Below are 295 nucleotides of genomic sequence, written 5' to 3'. Positions count from 1 at the left end.
ACGTGCTTGACATGGCTTACACGACTCCTAAAAAGGGGTGTCGTTTCCCATCATATCTATGTCATCAAACTCGGTCATCAGGCTACTGAAAGTGTCCACCCATTTAATGGTTTTCATAACATCATTGAGAGCCTTGCCAGAAACCTTTTTGTTTTCGTGGTTTTTAATGTAAAATGGTTTTGCTGCGGTAGGCTCACTAAAGTAGTAATTTTGATAAGCTTTCACACCACTTTTGGTATCTACTGTTCGTTTTGGTCTAAAAGGAATTCGAACTCCTTCAGAAACCGATTTGCTG

This window comes from Plasmopara halstedii (assembly GCF_900000015.1).
Source record: "Plasmopara halstedii genome assembly, contig: Scaffold_614, whole genome shotgun sequence".
NCBI classification, from domain to species: domain Eukaryota; phylum Oomycota; class Peronosporomycetes; order Peronosporales; family Peronosporaceae; genus Plasmopara; species Plasmopara halstedii.
The sequence above is the reverse complement of the archived record's forward strand: the minus strand, read 5'-3'. Positions refer to the sequence as shown.